Source organism: Sus scrofa, chromosome 16 (genome assembly GCF_000003025.6).
Source record: "Sus scrofa isolate TJ Tabasco breed Duroc chromosome 16, Sscrofa11.1, whole genome shotgun sequence".
NCBI lineage: Eukaryota > Metazoa > Chordata > Mammalia > Artiodactyla > Suidae > Sus > Sus scrofa.
The window spans coordinates 40,516,568-40,542,550 of NC_010458.4; the positions used below are offsets into that span (position 1 = coordinate 40,516,568).

The window sequence follows — 25,983 nt, forward strand, 5'->3', positions numbered from 1 at the left end:
CATATGTTTAGGTGTCTCTTTGATTTTAAAATCCAATCTAAGCATCTCTGCTTTATAATTGTTGAGTTTATACAGTTTATACAGTTTATGACTCAACCAGTCATATTTTCACTTTGCTTATTTCCCAGCTTATACTCTTATTCAAAGAGTTCATATTATATTTATTTGCATTATTCACATTCTACCTAACATGTTTCTTAACTACTCTTTCCTATTTTCTGTCTCTCTATCACTCACAATTATCTGCTTTTGGATTTATTTTTTTCCTTCCTTGAAACATTAGGCTCTGTGGTAGAAGTCCTGATTCTGGGAGGCTGACTGCTTTCACCAGGGGATACAGTAAGAGTCCTATTTTATTTTATACTTTGGCTGTCCCTGGGTCACTTAGGGTTCCTCATGTCAAGGGGACAGTAGGGAAGGGAAAGACACATGCTTCTTACAAGATTAATTTACACTGATCCTTAGGAGGTGGTACAGCTGTTGTTAAACAAGAAGAAAAAAAGAATATGTTTCACACTCAATTAACAACTAGGCCATCCCTTCATGTTCTGCTGGCAAATTTGGATGGTTAATGGATAAGCACATGGTTAGACATGACCTCAGAAGCAGTGATGATTGGAAGCTTAGACCCTCAGAGTTTCCACTGGTTAAGTGATTAAGATTATGAGAAGTAATAGCCAAGGGTAAGAAGAACCAAGAATGGGTAGCAAAGGGAGGAGGTGATGAAAATTGGTTGTGTTCTTAAAATTAGTTTCAGGGATTATCAGGGATTGCTAACTTTCCCTATATAATATTCATCAGAAATTCAGACCAAGAAGAAACCTGAAGATGTTCTCCCCCGTGTAAGACGAACTTAACGTAATTTGTGAATGGATCTGAACAACCCAGGGGTAGACTGGAGTGATGCTGATTGGTGCTGCTCAGAGTTCCTACCTCGTTTCCTCAATTTCAAGACCAAGACCAAGACGTTTATTTCTTTGTGACTAGGTATATTCACTGCTGATGGCTCACTTCTGGGACTCTCTGGGATTTGTCTTTGGCCAAAGGGAGCTGTTTTTCCCAAGTTCATAACCTCTTTCAGGGGCAACTTGCATCCAAATTTGCCAAAGTTTCCAAAGGCAACTTGCTTTTGAGCCCAGTCTTATTGTCTCAATTTGGTATATTCTTAAGGACCATCCCAACTCCAGACATCCTGTGGGATAGCTAAGGCTTCTGTTGCAACTGTATTACAGTATCTCCTGTCTTCTTCTTCCTTCACGCTCCCAAAGGTGTTCTTTAGAGTATTCTCCAAAAAAAATCCCCTGCATGCAAATCTCCACCTCAGAATCTGTTTCCAGGAGATTCTACTCAAGACATTATCTTGGAGATTCTATTCGAGACATTCTCTTTTTCCGATAATACTTCTATCACTGTAGGATACTAGCTACCTACCATTCTGTTTCTGTAGCTCCATCTTGAATCATAAACTCATCTTCATTGAAACCTTACTATGAAAACCCTGTGTGGCTTGGGCTGTGGAAATGCCACTCCCTAGAGATTTTCTATTCACTTCTACCAGGTACTCCAGGGATATCACTGTCTCGGGACTAATTTTTATGTCGATGTCTATCCTGACAGTTTCTAAATTGTGAGAGAAGTGTACATTCTAACTTCATAGGCATAAGGCAGAGGCCTGGGGTTTTTATTTTTTTGGGAGTAATATATTTTTTTCCTTTTCCTTAGCCCAGAACAGCAAACTTCGTCATCTCCCTGTTAAAGTGAGTGGATCTTTTTGCCCAGGCCCCTCATTACTGAGGTTACATCCCCTTGAGCATCCCAGCTTCATGAAAGGGTATTAGTTCCCATTCAGTGTCTCTTAGGACCCAAGGCCTCTTATCCAGGCCAGATTTTGTGTTAAAACTCAAACTACTAGCTATTACTGTATTTGATAACCTCCCATGGGAAAGTTTCAGGATCAGATCCCAAGTTTTTTGCTTCTAATTTCAGGCACCTTGAGATTTCCATTTATTTCATGCCAATTGTTATATATTAATATGATTTTTTACATATTGCTATAATCCGAAATTATCCCTAAGTAGCCGAATGTGTCCTGGAGCTAGGTTTTGGTAAGTAATGGAAATCACGAGGGCACTGACCTTGGAACTAAAGTGAAGGAAATGATGTAACTGAGAAGGAAATGAAAACATTCAAACTATTTCTTTCTTATCCAGGCCCAGATTGGCTGGGCATTAATGTGGTTTAAAAAAAAAAAATGACCTAGAGTCCAAGTGCAATTCAAATATCGCCCTCATGGGACTCTGAAGCCTTAAAGGCAGGAACTGTGTCTTGTTTGCTGTTTTATCCCTAGTGTCTAGTCATGCTCAGCACATTTTAGGTGTTCAGTAGATACTGTTGATTAAATAAGTCAGCAATAAAGCAGTACTGTGCAAAATGAGCATGTATTTAAAAATAAGAAGCAAAAATATAGTATAACATCTCAATGTGGTCTAAGGCGAGTAATTTAAAAAATAATAGAAAAGGACAATGTGAATTGAATTATCATTTTCATTCTTTCCAGTGTTCTTCTAACAAATATTTATTGAATATCCATTATTGCATCCAGCACTGTGCTAGGCACAGAGAATGTGATAATGAGCAAAAAAGGATATGGTCCCTCTCCACATAGAGAGCTGGGGGAGGCAGACTTTAAATGAAAACACTAATAAGCAAAAATAAGTATAAAAACAGGTTGACCAGAAGTTCTGTTAGCTCAGAAAAATATCTGGTCATATCTATTGTCCCAGAATAATTATTAATACTGCCCCCATTCACTCTCAAAGGTGTCCCACTTTGAATGGTCATCCTGGCTATGACTGAGAGGTATATGGGGTCAGGCAAGTGTACAACAGTAACACTCACCTATTCAGGGACTAGAAGAAAGGCTTCCTGGGAAAAATGAGACTGGCCTGAAAAATGGTGGATGGTCACACAGGGTATGTGATTGATGGGGTGCCAGTCGGGAAAGCCTGCCAGGCAGCTAGAAGAGTATGTGCAAAGCAAGGCACAACAAGGATTCAACAGAAGGACTGTCAGGCTAGAGTATTAAGGACAAGAGGTTGCCTAAAATAGTAGATGGCACAAGGCCGTACACATAACATTCATTTTATGAATGTTAGAATTTTGTTATTTTTCCTTTAATTAGGGATGGAGGTGGGAGAGGTGGGGGATTAGCATTTTGAAAAGATTCTTTTGGGTGGCAGTGTGGGGAACTTACTTGGGAAATTTCAGGAAGGTCGTTATTGGGAATCTATTGTACTAGGCCAGTTAAGACAGGATAGTAGTTTGAAATAGTAGTTTGAGATGAATCTAGAAAGCAAAATAAACAGATCTTAGAAATGGATTGACTACTGTATAGAGGGGAACAGGGAAGTATCTAGAATAGGTTTCTGGCTTATGCACCTGGATGGATAGTTATGCAACTCAGTGAGCTGGGGAATGCAGCAAGTATTACGATGTGGCATATCTGTCTATCTATCTAAGCATTTATCTTGTTAGGGAACCAATATGCATTGACACCTGGTATATAGCAAGCATTATGGATAAAAATAACAAAGATATTTGTTATGAAATCTACTAAGGAGTATAAATATGCACATGTTATTTTGCTGATTATCATACTTACAGCTGCAAGTGATAGAAACCTAGAATGCTCATCAAAATTGCTAAAACAATGAGAACATTTATAAGTCCTAAAATAGGGAGCTCCAGCTTGGCTTATTCAGTGGCCCTAATGACATCAAGGATGTGAGTTCTTTTCGTCTTTTTATGCTGCTGTCATTACACAGTTGACTTTTTCTTGACTAGTACCCTTTGTGATTTCTTGTTATCCCAGTTCTGAGCATACACACCCATAACAGCATTGAGCAGCAGAACGACTATTTTCTCCCATGAAACTCTTCTGCAAAGCTAGGAAAATTTTCCTAGAATCCTCCCCAACCCCCACCCATAGATTCCTCCTCATATCTTGGTGCTTATAATGGTGTCACACATTTATTTCTATGCAAGTCCTGGCAAGAAGAAAGGGAGTGACTTGTCCAGTGAACAGATGGTCAGGTAGAGGAGGATGACTTGCTAAACAAATTTGTGTTTTTTTTTTAAAGGAAAAAAAGTGACATGGCTGTTGAGTAGGCAACCAGGGGTGTCTGCTCTGTCTATAGAGCCTGCACTATTAGTATTGTCTTAGAAGTGGTTCAGAGTAATTCAAGAGATTGCAGCAGAAGAAATCACCTTGGAGATTAGAGGAGAAGAAATGTTTCCAAGGCTAGGAAAGGTTATTAGGTTTATGTCACTCTGAAGGCAGAACCTGAGGTCTGAGATTATAGTAGCACTTAAAATAATACTAACATAAATCCATCTTTACCCATTGATTCTCCAGATTTCAGGCCTCCAAATGGCTTTCCTGAATTCCTCCAAAGTCATATAAATGCTATATTTTATTGTTTCTAAGCTTCACTGAACTGAAAGAAGAATGGTTGAATAGTGTTTTGCATAAAATACTAGAAATATTTGTTACTTAGCTCTGGCTCAATCCGAGCCTGACCTGTTTCTGTCATTACCGCTGGAATAGTTCTCTAGCTCTTGCCAGATTTTGAGTTGTCAGGATAATAATTTATCCATCTTGTTGTCAGATTCACAGCTAGTTTGCCTGACTCTAGGGGAATCTAAATGACTATACACATGGCGTGCAACACATATTTTAAAATGCATTTAATTCCAAACATCTTCCCTCTGCCACACCCCTTATCCAAAGAATTACTACTGTCACAGTACCGTTTTCTCCTATTGTATAAACCTCCACCATCCACCAAAGATTAGTTTTACTCTAATTTCCTTTAATGCTCACTAAAACTGGCAGTTTTCACTGACCACAGTTACTAAGTCATTCTCTCAGTTCTCTGGGCCCAGAACTCTCCACTGTTTCCGTATTCTTTCCTGCCTCACTTTCTCAAGTCAGCTCCTCTCAAATCGTGCCTATTCAAGAATCTTGATTTCCCAATGTGGCATATAACTTTTTATTTTACAAAAGGCCAATCTTGAAGCTCTCACCTTAAAGACAACTCTCTGGGTATCACTTGCTTTACAAGGACAACCAGAAATTATTTTCCATGTTTATTAATTCATCTCCTCCAGCTTCCCTTACAATGGGTCCTTTTCAAGATTTTAACTACAAGCCTTAAATTACCCTCCTGACATCCCTTTCCTCCTCCTCCCAGGAATGCTTGGAAAGGAATCCAATTGTGGGCAGATGTTAGGTCTTTCTCAAAAGCATTCTGTGTCAAATAACAAGCACCCAGTTGTAGTTCAAGTAGCATACTAATAGTGATTTACATGTTAAGCAGGAGTGGTAATTACTGGCTTTGAAAGCATATCATAATGACTTTTAAAGTTCTTATACTTTATTATTCTTCCTTTCTTATTCTCTAGTCAGTGTTCTTAATTATACCATTCCAGAAAAATACACTGGGAGAAAATACAGCAAAACGCATGAGATGGTAAAACATCTTGGCCACCACAAGCAGCCAGATAAGATTTGGCAGGTAACTTGGGGTATAGAGCAGTAGCACCAGGATATGTGGTGGGCCTCCTACTTCTTTCTCTTTTCCCTCCTCAAAGCTGTACCCATAACTGCCAGAGAATCAGTTAGTAAAAAATATATTTATCAAATGTCTCCTGGCTAAAGGGGGACTATCTAAGAGATCCACGATTATAATATCTCTACATGCTCTCACATTTACTATTAGGTACAACCAGACCAGCAGAGAACTAACTTGACCACAGAATTGTGTGCTTTCCCCTGAACCCCATGGAATAGTTTTACTGGATTTGACCATAACATTTTATCACTTCTTTTATCCTTTACTGAAGGACATTATAGGAAACAGACTTATAAAACTTGTGGTTCTACTAGCCACTAGGATATTACTGAGGACATGGCTTATTACATCACACAGTGTCTTTTTAATGAGGACTCACTGGGCAAAATCCTATTTAATTTTATTACTGGAAGTAGTCGCACTTTTGAATGATTCTTTTCTTTCTTTGTTTTTTAAAATCTCATGGTTTCTGTGAATTATGTCTCTGATCATGTTTCTCTTTTTGATTTGGCTGCTAGATGGCCCAGGTCATAAGGTTGTGACTCATCTCTAACAGACATCCATCCAGGACCTTGAGATGTGTGCGTGTGCATGTGCGTGTATGTGTGTGTGTGTACTGGGCTCACTCTTTACTCCACCCCACCTTTCCCTACACTCACGTTACATCATCCTGGTGACTCCAATTATTTATTTTCCCACAATAGAAATTTATTTCTTGCTCACATAATTGTTGAATGCAGGTATTTGCTAAGTGGCCTTCTGTGATGTAATTTGGGGCCCCATGATCCTTTCACCTTATTGATCTTTCATCCTCTAGGGCTTCCCATCCTTTGCATGGAGTCAGCCCATGGTAAGAGAAAGAATGAAGGCTCCTGCTGATGATTTCACGGTCAAGGCCTGGAAGTGCAGTTCATCACTGCTGGTTATGTTCCATATGCCTTTACACAGTCACCCCAGACAGTAAGAGAAGCTGAGAAATGTGATCTAGCATTTGTGTCTGGGAAGAAAGGAAAATGGGTCTGGTGAATGACTCGCCAATATTTGTCACAAAACATGGAAACTAAGGTATAAAGAAAACAGTTCACTCTGTTTCCATAAAATATTTCTGCTAACAGCAGAATTGTTAACATTATCAGAAATAACAGAATTGCTGAGGCCTAGAACCCTGGGGTGTCCAGGGAATTCTCTTTTCATGACACCTTTACTTTCTGTCCTTTCCTCTCAATTCTTCCTGCCATTGCCTTTGTTCAGGTCTTTCCTATCACATGCTCAGCCTGCTAAAATCCCTACCTTCCTGATCTCTGGAGAGGACTATCTTCTGAACAGATCTTGTGGGATTTTTTCCTTTCTGTAAGTTGGCTCACATATTTTTTTTCAAAGTCCGTGATTTACTTTAGGCTTCATTCTTGGTATTGTACATTCTATGGGTTTAGACACATTTATAAAAACATGTATCCATCATTTTAATATCATACAGAGTATTTTATTGCCATAGAAGGCCTTTGTACTCTTCTTGTTCATTTCTCCCTCTCCCTCACTGCTGGCAACCACTGATTTTTTACTGATTTGGTAGTTTCATCTTTTCCAGAATGTTGTATACTTGGATTCATGTGGCATGGAGCTTTTCCAGACTGGCTTCTTTCACTTAGTCCTATGCATTTAAGTTTCCTCCATGACTTCATAGTTTGATAGCTCATTTCTTTTTAGCTCTGAATAACATTCCATCATCTGGATGTACTGCAGTTTATCTCTTCACCTACTGATGGACACTTTGGTTGCTTCCAATTTTGGCAATTATGAATAAAGCTGCTATGAACATCTGTGTGCAGGTTTTTGTGCAGACATAAATTTTCAACTCTTTGGGGTAAACATCAATGAGTGTGATTTCTCGATCATATGGCAAGAGTATGCTTAGTTTTTTTAAAATTAAAGTATAGTTGATTTACAATGTTGTGACAATTCCTGCTATACAGCAAAGTGACTCAGTCATATATATATATGTGTGTGTTTGTGTATATATATATATATGTATGTATGTATATACACATATATGGGTGTATATGGGTGGTTTGGGTTTGGGATTTCTCCTGAGGTTGCACTGAGATACCTGCTGGAGTTTCCAATCATCTAAAAGCTTGATCAGGGCTAAAGGATTCACTCCCAAGGTGGCTCACTCTTGTGCATGATGAGCTGCTCCTGGCTGTTGTCAAGATATCTCAGTTTCCCTCCACATGGGCCTCTATTCGGGGCTGCATGTGTGACCTCTGACATCGTGGCCCACTTTTCCCTGAACGAACATTGAGGAGAAAGAGTAAAAGCCACAGTGCCCTTTATGACTTAGTCTCAAAGGTCCCACACTCTCACCTCTGCCATACGCTATAGATCACCCAGAACAGCCCTGATTCAATGTGAGAAGAGACTTTACAAGGCCATGGATATCAGGAGACAAAAATCACTGGGGGCTATTTGGGAGGCTGGCCACCACGCACACTTGCATTTGGAATACGTCCCTCCCTTAATCACAGTTTTTCAAAGTTCCCTCCCACTTTCAATACTCAAATCAAAGTTTGCCCTGATCATTCAACAACTAGCATTCCTATGTAAATTTTACTGTTCTTATCATACCTATGGCCTTTACTATTTAGTACCTTGTTTTGAAAATCTATAATATATATTTTCTTTCAAATGGAATTTAAGCAATCAAGGATATACTCCCTGTCGCATAGTAAGTACTCAATAAATATTTTTTAGATAGATGAATGAAGGAGAGAATAATCCATTTTGAATTAATTCTTGATTAAGGTATAAGAGTATAATGTTTAGTTAGAGGTTCTTTTCTATTTTTTTGTATGTGGTTGCCCAATAGATCTGGTACCATTTGTCGAAATGATTATCCTCCATTGAATTGTATTTGGATTTGTCAAACATCAATTGGTCATATTTATGTGGGCTTACTTCTGGACTCTTAATTCTGTTCCATTGATTTATGCATCTATTCCTTCATGAATTTTGTACTGTCTCAACTTATTGTAACTTTATAGGAGATTTTAAAATCAGGGATTATGTTTACCTCTCTTAATTCTTCTTTTTCAAAATTATGTTGTATTTTCCAGCTCTACTGACTTTCTATAAAAATTTTAGAATTAGCTTGGCTTTACCCATAAAATTACTTTTGTGATTTTCATTGGAATTATATAAATTTATGGATCCATTTGGGGACAATTGACACCTTCACTATTGTATGTCTTCCAAACCATGAACATGGTATCATCTTTCTAATTATATACTAATTAGGTTTCCTTGCTTTTTTGAATCAGAGCTTTATAGTTTGCAGCATACGGATTCTGTTTTATATATGCATAAATTCATGTACCATCAGGGGAAAAATAGTGCTTAAAATTCTAACATTCTTCCCCAACATTCTTGCTATATTTACTTTCCAGAATCCTCAGTGCATTTTGCCCAGGTTTTATAACTTTGAGAGATAGGATGTGATTACTCCATCTTATCCAGAACTGGAACCATTAGCTGTAAATCCTACTTTTCACCTTTCTTCACTTATCTTGTTTCTGTACTGTATGAGGGTTAGAAGAAAGGTTTATCATCTTTTCATCCCTCTTGGAGCCTAGCGTAATGCTCTGAATGAGATTTGTGGGTCTAGTATGTGATCAGAACACACTGGGGGGACTTAGATATGCTCCACAATGTTTGGGGCCTCACCAGGAATGGCTCATGACTGGATGTGTCTGGGACAGCTTGACTGTGGTCATGTGTCTGGGCCCTAAATTCTGGCCATTGTCTAGATTCCTCTGCTCCCTATGGCTTCTGCCTGGGCTGCAGTATTTGAAATGGCTTTTTCGGTCATGTGCCTGGTACCTAAACTAGATGGCTAGAACAGCTAGGGGATGGCTGGCAGCTCACTCTCCACATGATTAGTTTGGGTTCCCTCGCCGCATGGCAGTCTCAGAGAAGTCAAACTTATTATGTAGTAACTGGATTCTCCAAAGAAGCTCACCAACTTATTTTAAATTTTCTTCCACTTATTGTACATGTGCATTTTTGTAAGCTACCTTAAATTCATTTTAGAACAAGGTGGGCTATAAATATGTAAATTAAGTGAAATATAAATTAGGTATTAAGGAAGATAAAGATGTATAAATTTGTTCCCCTAAAGAAATATAGAATCAAGCTGGACAGAAAAACTATAGTCATTAAAAGGTAGTAAGCAGTGGGAATTGTAGAACATTTGTTCCCCCAAAAATTGTGTCAGCAAGAAGCGCCGTAATTATTTACAGGAAGTAGAGGACACTTTGGGCTCCATAAAGGAAGTGAATTTGATTTTTTTTAAAAATTAAAGATAGAATTCGGACCAGCTGAGAGAACTGGAAAGATTAAAAACGAAACAAAAAGTGGTTTATGAAAAGGTAGACATGTTAGAAAAGCCCAAGGCATATTTTGGGTCCTGGCAGTTGGCAGTTTGGCTATAGAATCTGTCCACTGGAATTGTGGGCAGGGATATTTTCTTCGTCTAAGTATTCACTCATCCACCATTTGGTAACCGAACGTAGGTTTCCTTTGGGGCAACTGTCATCTCACTACTCCCAGCCCAGTAGGGAAGCATGAGTTCAAGTCCTGGGCTAAGCTGAAGACTACCTTCCCTGGGCTCAAATACTGATTCAAGTTGTCAGCAAGATGGAGAGCTAAGAGGTTAAAATATTCATCTCCTCAACAACAGCAACAACAACAAAAGCAAAAACACAACAAAAACTTTGAAAAACTACAAACCAAAGCAAATAGTTTAGGAATGGGCACAGGATCCCCTCTGTGCCAATGACACCCCAAGAGAATTTTGCTGGAACTTTCTGTTGAGTGTGAACCTGAAAAAATACAGGGGTTGGGTCTGCTACTGCCATCTTGCTATGCGAAACCCGACACACAGGCTTCTTATTTTTGCAAATACAGCACAGGGTACAGACTAGAGAGGGGAAAAAAACTGTGTCCTGAGGACATAACTTGAATCCTGGTTTGAGTCATACCTACAGTAGCATTTGGAATGCTTAGAGACAAAATACTGCACACACACGAGACAAAAATTTGAACCAGGTATCTGAAAAAAGTGAGAGGGAAACAGTGTATAATTAGAGAAGAGGAGAATCATTGGCTTAGGGAGAAAAACCAAAAATATTTTTCAGGTTTACAAGGCCTTTTGTGATGCAGTGCTAACCTATCTCCACCTTTGCCTTCCCTGAATCTCTCTCTCCTCAACCTAAACTTTACCCATTATGTATGCCAAATCCTATTCTCAGAATATTCTTCACTCTTTCATAACTCTCTGCTTTTGCAATGCTGTTCCCTATCTGAAATTGCCCTTTTCTGTCTTTTTGTTCCTAAAAGCCTCTCTAATCATCCCTGAAGGCCCATGGAGGTGAACTTTCTCCCTGCATGCTTGTGTAATTCTTTATATACTTCTCTCTTATAGCACTTACCTCATCGTTTTTTTGTCTGTTTTCCCATTATTCTGTGAACTCCTGGAGAGAACAGACTAAGCCCTGTACATCTAAAGTCCCTTCAAAGCATTTAGTATAATATCTGATGCACAGTCAAAGCTTACCAGATGCTTGTGGAGTAGAGAGTGAATGAATGAATTAGAAGAGGCAAGTAATAAATAAAGTTCCCTGGCTTTTGTCACCATTATTCCTGGAAGCTCTCCCATTGTGGCCCACACATTACTAGGCATTTCTTATTTGCTCATCATAACTTGTTTCTCTTGTGTTTTCTAATCTCTCTTTAGGTGGGTGTGGCCATGGAACTGATTTCATTCCAATGGGGTGTAATAGAAGGGATGTGTACCACTTCCAGGCTGAGACTTCAAAACTTCCGTCTTCCATGTTTCCCTTTCAGCTGGCTGGGCAATGCCCAGAATGACCTTCAAAGCAAAGGGCTGAGGGCAGCCAGGGCTCTGTCAGCCCAAATCCTTGAATGACTGCACTTTCTCCACTCACTTCATCTACTACCACCCCAGAACACCTGCACTGAACGGTTACATGAGAGAGAGGGTTCCCTTGTGTCAAGCTACTGCACTTTTGGGGTCTGTTTGTTTGTTTCCACAGCTAATGTTGCTCTAATATAGGACCCAGTAGAATTTTCTCAGTTTAAACCAGGTTCTGAATGTGGTGACTATTATATGCAGGGCAGCACTATATTCTGAAAAGCCTCCCTGTTGTCTCTGGCTTTTTCTTTTTTAGAAAAAGGTCGTTCGTGGTATGAGGCAGCTGGGCAGTTTTCGAGCAGTAGGCTGAGGGTGAGAAGGTTAGGTTCTATTCCTGGGTCTGCCCCCCACTGGCTTTGGGTTCCCAGCCAAGGAAAATGACAGCATGGATGCTAAAACAACTCACCCAAGGGGAAAACACATAAAAGCAAAAAACAAAACAAAACAAAACAAAAATAAAAAAAAAACCCCGAAAAACCAATCACCCAGTAGAAATGCAGGTGATGGTGATTTCTGCAGCAGGAGAGAATAACACTCATGTTTCATCTCTTCCAGGCTTCACTAGTCTTAACGCCTGATGCCTTCCAATTCTACAGACACTGCTTACTGATTCCAAGCCTGGCCAGCTGAGAGGAGCATTTTGACCTTTCTTTGGTGCAGGCAGACTACAGATGCACCAATCAAAATGTTTCTGTCCTTGTAAGTGTCAACTTTCTAAGCCATAGGAAGAATACTGAGTTTACTTATTTAAAAGATAGACAAAAATGCCATAAGGTGCAGCATTATTGCTGGAACCTACCAATCAGTGCTTGCAAGCTGCAACCTTTCTTGGCTTGGCGTATAATCTATTTTTACAGAGTTTGTCCCCAACACATCTGCATCCCATGGACAGGCTCCTTGAGTGCCTGTTGTCCGCCCAGAGGAGGGATAGCTATTCCTTATCTTTTTCTACCAGACTTTTCTGTGTTTGCTTCTGTGGAGAAGGAATCACAGCAATTGTTTCTTGAGACCAAAGTTCTCTCAAAAAGTCAGAGGTCCCTAATTCCCATCCTGGGGATTAGAGCTTCCCCCCAATCCTCATCCAAATCTGCCATCATATTAGACTCCTTTAGTGTCTCTAGGACTGGATGCTCCCTTATCTGGTCCTCGGCCCTGCAGAATGGCACCACTGACATTTAAGTATGTAGTAGGCATAAGAATCACTTGAAGAATGTCTCCTAAATGAGTGTAGGCTTGTAGGGTTCACCCCAGGGATTATGATTCAGTACATGTAAGGTGGAGCCCAAGATTCTGTGGTTTTAATTGGCACCCCAGATGAATCTGATGCTAGAGGGCTAAGACACATACTTAAGAACACCTCTTACTCTGGCTATGAGTCATCTTTTAAAAAAATAGATAAGTTCTTACCCTTTAAAAATTCTTTATGTTTTCCATGGAGTTCCCATTGTGGTTCAATGGGTTAAGGGCCTGACATTATCTTTGTGAGGATGTGGGTTCAATCCTTGGCCTTGTTCAGCCGGTTAAGGACCTGGCATTGCTGTAAGCTGTGGTGTGGGTGACAGCTGCAGCTCTGATTTGACCCCTGGCCTGGGAACTTCCATATGCTGCAGGAGTGGCCACAAAAAGAAAAAAAAATTCTTTATGCTTTCCTGTTGCTTTCAGGATCGGGTCCAGACTCTTTAGATGGCAAATCAGTCCCCTTAGGAACTGACCCTTATCTATTTCTCTAGCCTCCATTCTCACCAGCTGTCCTCCAGGTCTTGTTCATTTCAGTCATTCTGAGTTAGGAATTGCTATTCTTTCTTTCTCTGCTTTGTGAATGTCACTCTCTGCATGGACCATTTTTCCCCTTCTTCTGTCTTTACCTGTTTAACCTGTAGGCAGATGAAACCCTCCTTTCCCTTGGTAAACCAATCTTTTCTAAGATAGTGCCCACCTCAAGGAGAACTAATAAAACCTTCCTGCTGGTGTAGACCCATCACTTTTGAGCATTTTTGCACTGTCATCTCACTGTTGCAATCAAAACAATTTGGAAAACAGAACAAAAAGTGGCTTAGTGCTATTTCCAGGAGCACTGGATGTTGCAAGACCATGTCATGACCCAGGGCTCTTAACCAGGAGACCCCATTCAAACATACCAACATATGAAAATGCCCCCATCCCACATGGAACCTAAGTTATATCTCACTCTATGAGTTAAGTAGGATTGTACTTAGGGTCTCAGAATGACTGGAGAAGAGCTGCCTGCCATCCTGACCTGGTCACATCAAGACTGTTATCTGCAAAAGAACAATCTCAGTGGGTCACTGTATGGTTGGTCTCTTTGTTACATAAATTTAGCTTTCACTTTAGCTAATATGAATGGCATCATGCCTCCTAGGGAACTCTGTCAGGATGAAGAACCCAACTCAGGAATGAACCCCTCATTTCTTGCCCAAAAATGTTTTCTACAGGAAAGCTCCATGAAGAAAGTGAGCAGATAGAGCTTAGCCTGACCAGTCCATGCAAGCATCTAGTAACCTGCAGAATTATCCCCCCAAAAAAACATGCTCCCTCCTTCTCGTTCCCCTGAGGAAGCAAATAAACAAAGCAAATAAAAGGAAAATAAGCAATGCGAAGAGTAGGAAGTAGTTCCTCCTTTTGAGAATTCAGAATGTGGGTGCCCACCATCAATTAATACCGGGGAAATAACAGGAAATTCTCTGGAGGGAAATGTGAAAAAGGGAGGCATCTGCTTTTGGGCTCTCTGAATAATAAGTCTGAGGAAAGCCAGTATCTTTCTTTTGCAGGCTGTTTCTACCTTCTCATGAATTGCACTACTGCATTTGCATCCAATAGCTCCTAGCCTCCCAGGAAACAACAGAGCCTTGCCATTCCCCCAGCTTCCGAAGAGCCTGCAAAGCAGACATCACCGATCCCATTCTATAAATGGGAAAACGGAGGCTCAGAGGTTGAGTGATTTATTTAAAGTGCAATATAAGAAAGCAAAGAAGCCAGCAGGAGATAAGAGCTCATCTAACTCCCCAGTCAATTTTCAGTTCCCCAGATAACACAGAACCTAAATAAACGTACATCAACACCATATGGTATCAGCAAAGCAAGGGGATGTTGGGCACTGTTATTAAAATGGGCTATAAAGGAAAGATAGTTTGAATGTGTGAATAGTCAGAGAGCAAACCATCCTTTTGATAATTCTCATCATTTTTAGTTCAGTAACCCAGGGTGACATGAATTTTGATGGACTGGACAACTTTACTAATACCTCTCCAGTCCTTATTTTTAACACTAATTATAATAAATCACAATTGTTATGAATGCTCAATAGGTAACAACTTAATTAAGCATGCTTAGAATGCTGGCTTATTAAATATTCTTCTTGGCTAGAAATCTTAAGGTCCCTGTAAAGGGCTTGCTTTGAATTTTGAAATGAAAATCCACTCTTGTGTTCTTTTGCAATAATCTGTTTCTGAATTTTCTTCAGTGCTGGGAGGGAATGTAGATTTAGTAAAACTACATTGCAAACCTGTTAACCTATAATAGCAACCAACTAATCCAATGCATGGCCCCCTGGACACAGCAATGCATCCCACTAGGCTGCCATAAGGGTAAATACGATTTGTCTATAGAATTAGGTTTCGCAGTTAGAGTCCCCGCTTTGGGTGTGTGATATCCTGTGGACTACAAGCAGATTTCACGTCCCCAAACAGATGGGCTTTCCCTTTATGGGCCACTCTTACGTTTTCCAGGCAAACTGCAGCTGTGCTAATGTCCCTTTGTGTAAAGGAATGTTTAAGTTGAACCACTTCCCTTTACCTGATGTGTATTCAGAGTTTTGAGCCAAGGACAACTGGGATATGCCAACATCTGCAGAAGAGGAAGATTCCTTTCTTTGTGCTGTTTAAGATTGACTGTGACAGGCAGGAAAAGCTTCTGTGGATACCAGTGAGGGTTTTTAGTTACAAACAACTATAGCTAGTAGAAGCAGGAAAGGGAAGCTTAGTAAGAAATTTGTGGTGTCTCTAGGAATTTCTAGGAGGACACAGAACCGAGCTAGGAGGGTTTACAGGAAGAGTGGCCAGGTGGCATTGTCAGGCTGTTCCATGGGAGCAGACGCCATGGCTCCCCCTGGCAACATGCCCTGGGATGCTATGACTAGGACCCCTGGCCCTGCTGCCTCCAAAAGTGCGTGAGTCTCTGCCTCCCTCACCAGAGGGTACTCTTCATGGCATTGTTTTCTTCATGACATTCTCTCTCAAACTGAAATCTCATGTGGCACATCTGATTAGTGGAAACTAGATCCCATTTTTGTAAACTCATCTCTAGCTGTAAAGGACTCTGGGAAAGCAAGGTGTTTGACCTCTCCTGCAGAACGTGGAAGATTTCTCAAACACTGAAAGGATGCTCAAAACACAAACAGGGAACCACAATATAAAACATCTCTACTACATCTACCATTTTTCTGTCCAACAGTCTATAAACTTTCTTCCATACTAACATTCTAAACAACAATAATCACAAGAACAAAATACTTCTGCCTAATATCATGCTATTTTTCCTGTAGAAACTAAAAAAATAGGAGTTCCCGTCGTGGCGCAGTGGTTAACGAATCCGACTAGGAGCCATGAGGTTGCGGGTTCGGTCCCTGCCCTTGCTCAGTGGGTTAAGGATCTGGCGTTGCTGTGAGCTGTGGTGTAGGTTGCAGACACGGCTCAGATCCAGCATTGCTGTGGCTCTGGCGTAGGCTGGTGACTGCAGCTCCGAGATTCGACCCCTAGCCTGGGAACCTCCATATGCCCCGGGAGCGGCCCAAGAAATAGCAAAAAAAGACAAAAAAAAAAAAAATATGCTTACCCTTCTCTCAAGAGGGGTGCAGGGTAAAGTCATGTCATTTTCCAGATTGAATTCTAAGCTCAGGTCACCAGGGATATTCATGTTCTCCAATTCAGTCACAATCTCATCTTGATATTCTGTGTCCCAGACACTAAAATATAAAGCTAATTACTACCCTGTGTTAACCACACATCCTATAAAAATGGAAGGGAAATAGAAGAAGGGGGAAAGGGAAGACTAGTCAGTATATATACATGGCAAGGAAGATATATGAATGGCTGCTGTTGCCATTGTTTTGGCAAGTGGTCATGTAGCTATGGATGACTTTAATGACATCCTTTTCCCACAACCATGTCATGTTCTTTTGCCTTCAGAATCAACATGTTGGCAAGGTAGAGCTCTTTACCTGAGAAGGTGACCCTAACTTTCACTTCTAGACTGTCAGACCTCCTCTTAGTGATCCTTCTTATATGTGGTTGACATTGAATTTTACCGCTTGACATGGCAATACACAAAAGTACCTAAAAAGGATCTCCTGGGTTCCAGAAATAGTCCTTGCACAAAATGGTATAATGTATCCTAATTTATCTTGTCAATTGGAATCATCATCCCAGTCAACACTGAAAACCCCTTTATTGCCTCTTTTTCCAGTGGCATGAAAAGTCTAAAATATCCTCTTCTTGACAAGAAATTTTATTTTCTAATTTGATGAAATAGTCCATGTTCCTGGTGGAACCATTCTTCCCTCAAGCACTAAGACTTTTAAATTGGCAGAGCCCAGAATTGCAGGGGTTGAAAGCAAACTTTTTCAATGGGGCCATTAGATGTAATTAGAAGTGCCCCTTTGCTCTATGCTTTGGTTTCAAATCCCATGTACTTTGGTTATAGAAGGGGAGATAGTGCCATAAATTTATCATGGTCAGATGATGTATCACATCCTATGCACATTACTCCAAACTCATAAGTTGTCACTCAGCTGGTACCAGCTGGCCCTGGAAGCAAGACTTCAGTTGACCTTTTCCACCATTCTGTAAGTTCACGATGGGAACTCAGGATTCTCTGAATCATTGGAAAATTCCTTTTTGTCCTCAATTTAAATTCTCAAGGTCCCATTCTTCCCTATTAATGTCCTAACTCTGATATAAAAGAGTTGAAAAGGCCATGATTTCAATTGACCTTGTAATTTGACAACCCCGTCAGGCTCAAACTCAGGCTTTAGTCCTATACCTGAAAGGGACAGTTTAACACAATACCAGAAGATCCCTGTTCCTCTAACCATGTCCTGAGCAGAGAATTTACGTTCCCCAGTGTAGTTAGAAGTAGCCCTTGAATTATTCATACTGGTCATATTATTCGAATTCCTCATGCCACAGTGTTCCCTAACCCTTGTTTTCACAGGATACTGATTTCAAGCTACTAGAAGTGAATATTTAAAATATTCTGCCTGTGGGGTGGGGAGTTCTTGTCGTGGCACAGCGGAAACAAATCTGACTAGCATCCATAAGAACCCAGGTTCCACCCTGCCCTCGCTCAGTGGGTTAGGGATCCGGTGTTGCCATACTGTGGTGTAGGTCACAGATGTGGCTCAGATCTGACATTGCTGTGACTGTGGCATAGGCTGGCAGCTAAGCTCCAATTTGACCCCTGGCCTGGGAACCTCCATGTGCTGTAGGTGCAGCCCTAAAAAAGCATAAATAAATAAATAAATAAAATTAAAATAAATAAATAAATATTCTGCCAGGGTCCCATTTGCTAACATGAGCTGGGCTTTTCACTGATTTCTTACCCTAAAGGCTAGGCAGTTATATTAGATGTCCATTTCTTTTCTTTTTCTTTTTTTTTTTTTTTTTTTTTGCTTTTTAGGGCCACACCTGTGGCGTATGGAGTTTCCCAGGCTAGGGGTCGAATCGGAGCTGTAGATTCTTGGCCTACACCACAACCACAGCAATGCCAGATCCAAGCCACATCTGTGACCTACACCACAGCTCATGGCAATGCTGGGTCCTTAACCCACTGAGCAAGGCTAGGGATTGAACTTGCAACCTCATAGCTCCTAGTCAGATTCATTTCCGCTGCGCCACGACAGGAACTCCTAGATGCCCATTTCTTTTATGTTTTTGTGGCCTGAAACCACTTCTGAGACCAATTTTTATATTGGTCAAGGAGTTCTTAGTTGCAAACAACTGAATCCACTTTAGCTACTACATATATATGTATACTATATTAACTATGTGGAATAGTTCACAGAGATCCAGAAGACCAGATATAGAGATATGAGCCATAAACAAGGTCTGATGACCATAAACCTGATGCTGTGAAGACCCTTCTGCTACTGCTGCCTGTACAAACCTATGGCTCACTTGGCTGAAGGATTTCTCCGCTAGGACTCTTAACACAGCTTCTTCTGAAAGATGGCCATCTCTCCACTACTTTCCTCAACAGGGTCTAGTTAACATTTCTTCATGTCACTCTCTTCTAAATTTAAATATCAGAAGGGAATGTTTGATTCTAGGTCCTAGTTGTATAGCTGTGCCCTAATTTGCAGAAGAAACTGGGGCACAGAGGGGATGGCAGGACTCACAAGGTGGGGAAATTCCCTAATATATAAAAGCTATTCAAAGTATGAACTATGTCCTTTACCACCTCCAGCTAGTACCCATTTTTTTAAAATTTATTTTATTTTATTTTCCCACTGTACAGCAAGGGGATCAAGTTATCCTCACATGTATACATTACAATTACATTTTTTTCCCCACCCTTTGTTCTGTTGCAACATGAGTATCTAGACAAAGTTCTCAATGCTACTCAGCAGGATCTCCTTGCAAATCTATTCTAAGTTGTGTCTGATAAGCCCAAGCTCCCACTCCCTCCCTCTCCCATCAGGCAGCCACAAGTCTTTTCTCCAAGTCCATGATTTTCTTTTCTGAGGAGATGTTCATTTGTGCTGGATATTAGATTCCAGTTATAAGTGATATCATATGGTATTTGTCTTTGTCTTTCTGGCTCATTTCACTCAGTGTGAGATTCTCTACTTCCATCCATGTTGCTGCAAATGGCATTATGTCATTCTTTTTTGTGGCTGAGTAGTATTCCATTGTGTATATGTACCACATCTTCCTAATCCAATCATCTGTTGATGGACATTTGGGTTGTTTCCATGTCCTGGCTATTGTGAATAGTGCTGCAATGAACATGTGGGTGCATGTGTCTCTCTTAAGTAGAGTTTTGTCCGGATAGATGCCCAAGAGTGAGATTGTGGGGTCATATGGTAGTTCTATGTATAGATTTCTAAGATATCTCCAAACTGTTCTCCATAGTGGCTGTAACCAGTTTACATTCCCACCAACAGTGCAGGAGGGTTCCCTTCTCTCCACAGCCCCTCCAGCACTTGTTATTTGTGGACTTATTAATAATGGTCATTCTGACTGGTGTGAGGTGGTATCTCATGGTAGTTTTGATTTGCATTTCTCTTATAATCAATGATGTTGAGCATATTTTCATGTGCTTGTTGGCCATCTGTATATCTTCCTTGGAGAACAGTCTATTCAGGTCTTTTGCTCATTTTTCCATTGATTGATTGGCTTTTTTGTTGTTGGGTTGTATAAGTTGCTTACATATTCTAGAGATTAAGCCCTTGTCGGTTGATCATTTGAAACTATTTTCTCCCATTCTGAAAGTTGTCTTTTTGTTTTCTTTTTGGTTTCCTTTGCTGTGCAAAAGCTTTTCAGTTTGATGAGGTCCCATGGGTTTATTTTTGCTCTAATTTCTATTGCTTTGGGAGACTGACCTGAGAAAATATTCATGATGTTGATGTCAGAGAGTGTTTTGCCTATGTTTTCTGCTAGGAATTTGATGGTGTTATATACCATGACCAGGTAGAGTTCATCCCAGGTTCACAAGGATGGTTCAACATACACAAATCAATCAACATCGTACACCACATTAACAAAAGAAAAGTCAAAAATCATATGATCATCTCAATAGATGCAGAAAAAGCATTTGACAAAGTCCAACATCCATTCATGATCAAGACCCTCGCCAAAGTGGGTATAGAGGGAACATTCCTGAATATAATCAAAGCCATTTATGATAAACCCACAGCAAATATAATACTCAATGGGGAAAAACTGAAAGCCTTCTCACTCAAATCTGGAACAAGACAGGGATGCCCACTCTCACCACTGCTCTTCAACATAGTTTTGGAAGTCTTAGCCACAGCAATTAGACAAACAAAAGAAATAAAAGGCATCCATATAGGAAGAGAAGAGATCAAACTGTCACTGTATGCAGATGACATGATACTATACAGAGAAAACCCTAAGGACTCAACCCCAAAACTACTTGAACTGATTAATCAATTCAGCAAAGTAGCAGGATATAAGATTAACATTCAGAAGTCAGTCACATTTCTGTATACCAGCAATGAAATATTAGAAAAGGAATACAAAAATACAATACCTTTTAAAATTGCAACTCACAGGAGTTCTCATCGTGGCACAGTGGTTAACGAATCTGACTAGGAACCATGAGGTTGCAGGTTCGGTCCCTGCCCTTGCTTAGTGGGTTAACGATCTGGCGTTGCCGTGAGCTGTGGTGTAGGTTGTAGACGCGGCTCAGATCCTGCATTGCTGTGGCTCTGGTGTAGGCTGGTGGCTACAGCTCCGATTAGACCCCTAGCCTGGGAACCTCCATATGCCATGGGAGCAGCCCTAGAAATAACAAAAAAAAAAAAAACCAAAATAAATAAATAAATAAATAAAATTGCACCTCACAAAATCAAATACCTCAGAATACACTTGACCAAAGAGGCAAAGGACCTATATGCCGAGAACTATAAAACTTTAATCAAAGAAATCAAAGAAGATGTAAAGAAATGGAAAGATATTCCATGTTCCTGGATTGGGAAAATCAATATTGTAAAAATGGCCATACTGCCAAAAACAATCTACAGATTCAATGCAATCCCTATCAAATTACCCATGACATTTTTCACAGGACTAGAATAAATAATACAAAAATTTACATGGAAACACAAAAGACCCAGAATCGCCAAAGCAATCCTGAGAAACAAAAACCAAGCAGGAGGCATAACTCTCCCAGACATCAAGAAATATTACAAAGCCACAGTCATCAAAACAGTGTGGTAATGTTATCAAAACAGACAGACAGACCAATGGAACAAAATAGAGAACCCAGTAATAAACCCTGACACCTATGGTCAATTAATCTTTGACAAGGGAGGCAAGAACATAAAATGGGAAAAAGAAAGTCTATTCAGCAAGCATTGCTGGGAAACCTGGACAGCTGCATGCAAAGCAATGAGACTAGAACACACCCTCACACCATGCACAAAAATAAACTCAAAATGGCTGAAAGACTTAAATATAAGATAGTTCCCATTTTTAATTAGAATGAGTATTTTGATTTTGAGTGGTATATTACATCAACCTCACAAAAACAATCAGAGACAGGACTTCTAGAGATAATCCAATCAAGCCCCAAACCTCTGCCTCCCACACGTGGAAGGTACAGAATTGTCTATTCCCATTGCACACAAGTCTGTGAGGCAAGTGAGTCATAAGGAAGACTCGTACCCTGTACACTGTAATCCAAATTCCCACTGAGTTATCTTACTTTTACAGAAGAAGGTTTGACATCTTTAAGTGAAAGATCATGGTTTCCAGCCTTGGAAATGTAGAGTAATCTTGGTTATAATTTTTTAAATGCTGGGGATATGTCCACCCATAGGACAAGGCTGAAAAAGTAGATAGACACACAGAAATGCTTTTAAAAAACTGTAATTTTTTAAGGGAGCCATGAGAATCATATAAGAAAGCAGGGAACTGTAGTGGTTATCTTTTGTTATATGCTCAACATCTATTCCCCTTTCTTTGGGTGAAAGTAGTTGCTGGGGGAAATTCTCCCCCAAATATTAATCTGTGCACTTGGCTGACTCTCTATCCTTCTGTCCCCCGACCTTGGGTGAATACACAGCACAGCTCTGACTGATGAGCATATTCCATTGCTTTGGGGATGACCATGTGACTGAAGTCAGTGCACAAAAACTCAGTTTTGATGGGGATACGTGGTGAGAAACCCTGTTTCCCTTATGCTTTAAGTGGCAGGATGTATGCCTGGAGCTGCTGGGGTTACCACAGAAAAAGCTGCCTGAGAATAAAAACAAGACAGAGAAAGAGCTGAGGGGCAGAGAGAGTCTTGGTACTGATGACATGTTTAAGTCTCCAGATCCAATTCAGCCCACCTCCAAGAATTTCAACTGATCCACTAATTTATTTGTTTTGGTTTTTAACATCACTTTTTGTTAAGGTTCTGATACTTGTAATTGAAGGAGTCTAACCCAAAACACCTAAGCAACTTCCACATTTGCATGGCTTTGGAGGTGACATTTGTGTGAGTCATTCAGCTTCTTTGAGCCAGGGAAGATGGAGTGTCTCAGAGCCCGCTTAGTCCAGACTCTTCCACTTGGCATTTCCAGTTCCTCCAACAGCCTGTTAGAAAAACAAGCATGAAGTAAATCATTCTCACTCACAGGTGCACCAACTTGGTTTTCATTCCACACAGAAAGCCGACTTACCACTTTGTGGAAGTAATAAAATGAAGTAAGGATGGTGCATAGACTGTTTTGAAGCTCCCTTAGGTCCTTGGAATTTCATTCACAGAACAAGAATGAACTATAAGAATTAGTGCATCTTCCAAAAACAAAATCATACTCCTAATTTACCAGTAAGGTGGCTGGCTCCATATTTCCTTGAGCATCTCAGAAAAAGATTATGTCCAAAACCCAATGCTTACTTTCCAACATATATATCTTGCCATATGATGATCATCTTGGTGCATTAGGCTATTTCCAGTGTGGGAGGGGAAATATCTCTAATGGGCTGCTGAGGATTAGAGTACAGCTGAATGAAAGAGTACATACTGAATGATTCCAGTGATATGAAATTCCAGAAAATGCACACTCACAGAAAACAGTGGTTGCTGGGGACAAGGGTAGAGGGAGGGAGAGATTGCCAAGGGACACAAGGATATGTTTGGAAGTAGTAGAAATGTTTGGTATCTTGGTTTCATGAATATATATATATGTGTGTGTGTGTATATATATTCACACGCATCAAAATGTCCACTTTAACTATATAAAGTTTATTGTATGTAAAATCTACCTCAAGAAAGTAGTACAAAGAAAAGGGCATACATTCAACCCTCTGTATCCATGGGTTCTATATCTGTGGACATGAAGGAGAGATTGCTCTACCCCATTTTATGTAACAGACTTTGGGATCTGCAGAGGGTCCTGGAACCAGTCACCCCCGTGAATACCAAGAGATGACTGTAGTACCTAACCAAGTAAATGAAGCATGAAAGGAAGAGCACACTGAGCTGTGGGATATATAGCAATTTAGTGGAAACCTCCACCATCCAGTGAGCCCCTCTACCTAGAGAAGCTTATCACAAAGTTGCTCAATGTTCCTAAGCATAAGACATCTTAAAAGGCTTATAGGCCCCGGTTTCTCCTTAACCTGTATGCAATGATATCTGAAATTCCCACTAGCATTGTCACTCCTGCGGAGCCCCTGGAGACAGGAGCGTTTAGACTGAGTGTATGCATCATGTTGCCTCATTAGCTAATGCCTTACTTTATTTACATCAGTGGCTCCCAACCTTTCCCCCCAGGAACCCTATATTACACACCAGGGAGATTCTGTGACTCTAAGGTTCAAAAGCAGCTCGTATTTTTTCAAGTGATGAGTCTTGCGTGTCAGGATAATTATCGGAATTCCCAAAGCTCTTAAACCTTAGGCTGCACCTACTCTTTGCCCAGTCCTCCTATTCCCAATGCCCTCCTTCATCCCCTCACCCACCACAGAAACAAGGATTGACCATCATGACAGTGGTCCTCATTTTTGACCTTGGCATCATGCTGCTTGTTCATGGAACCGAACTTCCCCCTCCAGTTGTTTCATGCCTATAACCCCCACCAAATTACATACTCCTTATTCTTTTTTTTTTTTGGCTCTAAGACCAATAACTTACTCAAATGGTTCTACATGTGCTTTTGTTTAAATCTTTAGAAATGCTTCTTTCCAGGCTGACCTGGGTTGCAAACATGTAAGGTGGCTATTGTTGCAGAGTGATTGTTGAATTCGATTTACCTGTGTGGGTCCACAGCCCTTCTACTGAGGTGGGAATAATATATAGGACTGGCAAATTTAGATTATAGGGAGGACATGAGGATAAAATCAGGAGCAGAAGGGAGTGCAGGTCCTAGTGGGGGTGCCATAGATGGGAGCACAGAGTGTTGCAAGACCAGATGGGGACATTGGCTTCATCCCCTGTTCTCTCTCTTAGTGGTTCTAAAATGTGACCTGAAGCTCTGGACAGAATATCCTCCCTGGACCCTAGGATCCACAAAGTCTTGTTTTCACACAGAGGAGGCAATTCAGATTTAAGTTAAGCTTTTTACTTAAGGATTTGTTAATCTGTGCATCTTAAAGGGGATAACACGGAGCCTTGCCTTTGCTCTTGGTATCTGTACCCTCCACAGTCACACACAAGCTTCATTTGTGAAGATGTCTTTGAAATGTATTCACTGAAGATAATTATAGAGGTCTAACACTTCTGCTCTTCAATTAATGCTATAAAATTAATGGTCCTTCATTTTTACATCCTATGCAAATGATGGTGTCATCTCCAACTGTAAGCCTCTCTCCTCACACGCTGAATATGATTAGTGTCCCTTAAAGCCGAATTAGAGCATGTGACCTTCTTGGGTATTGCAGGAATGAAACCTTGACATGCTATTTCCCAGGTTTCATTAGGATATGTTCTTAAAAAGCAGAATTTCAGAGTTGACACCAACACACGTTTCAGTGACTGATCTTTTGGGGTTGTGGCCTTAGGAGAGAGCAGACAGGAACTGGAGGAGAGCTCGTAAATCTCCTGCTTTCAGCCTGAGATTTACCAGGCTCCATAATAAGCACATTTCCAAACAAAGGACAAAGAGATTCTGTCAGATAATGAGGCAGGTATAATAGAAATGCAGTGGTATTCAAATATTGTACCCATTAGAATATCCTTTTGCAAATGGACCCAGGGGAATGCTTGGTCTGGAGGAAAGGAAACATATTTTCTTGACAAGAGGTTTTGAGAACTAACAAAAATGGCTGGCTCTGGCTTAGAAAGGAAAAAAACTAAGGTGTTATGGCTCTTTTATTTTCAAGGACTGGAATATCAGGAACTCCTGACTTTGTGTCTTCTGATGAGGATGCTGACATCTTGCAGGAAGCACTGCATGCATACGTTGTTCCACAAGGTGTATTTCTGCACTGTAGGCATCACCAGTGAGCTGAAAACACAGCATAGCTTGAGTGCCCTCACCCTCAGAGTCAATATCCTCACTCTTGTTTGGAGAGTTTTCATCAAATAATGGGATACCATCTGGTATTTGAGTCCCAGGGAGAGTGTGCGCGTTGGAGAGGACTGGGGACTAAGGAAGGTGGCAGAAAGGACAGG

General features: G+C 40.5%; 1 long non-coding RNA gene across 1 annotated transcript in view; it reads left to right on the top strand.

Annotated features, from left to right (window-relative positions):
- The window catches only part of LOC102167681, a 238,825-nt gene that overhangs the window by 108,613 nt on the left and 104,229 nt on the right, over window positions 1-25,983 (top strand). The gene's annotated exons all lie outside the window — the stretch shown is intronic.